Raw genomic sequence first — 666 nt, forward strand, 5'->3', positions numbered from 1 at the left:
CTTTAGCCTAATTTTTAAGAATACGGATAATCGTATATGAAACTTGAATAGGATTTCTGGGCACATTCTAAAAGCGAGTAATTTCAGCATGCTACTGTGGCTGCTTTCGTCACTCGCGCGCACTACCGTATGGTGTGATCAGTGGCCTAAATGATTGGTAAAAAACAAGAATTGATGAGCCGAGCCGGGCACCAGCCAGCAGCATTTGTTTCAAAGTAATTTATTTCCAACTTCTTTCTCAATGATTATCAATTTTTGCGACTGTCTGCTTCATTCCGACAGGGTACGTATGTATGTACATAAGTATGTATGCATTATTTTGGTATTTATGTAGGCGACGGTTTGTCAACCGTGCCAACAAATTTTCGAAATTTTTCCTCGACCAACGGTCATTGTGGACCCTGTTATTTCCATTTAATGTTGGTGCTTTTGTTACATCGCAGAATTCTAAGAGTTGCTTTTCATTGTGTGTTTGCTTCGGAACTGACTGTATGTACATTAGGGCGGCCCAAAAAAAAGTAAAGTCGGAATTTTAATGCTCTCACCCCCTAGGATTGTTCTATACCGAAAAAAATATACCCCTGTTTTTTTATTTTAAAATCAAAATATATTTAGAGGTCGCTCAAAGCGCTCAAAGTTTCCCATGTATTTTGTATGGGGAAAAAA

The sequence above is a fragment of the Rhagoletis pomonella genome, unplaced genomic scaffold, assembly GCF_013731165.1.
Source record: "Rhagoletis pomonella isolate Grant_MI unplaced genomic scaffold, Rhpom_1.0 Rhpom_scaffold_00008, whole genome shotgun sequence".
Taxonomy (NCBI): Eukaryota; Metazoa; Arthropoda; class Insecta; order Diptera; family Tephritidae; genus Rhagoletis; species Rhagoletis pomonella.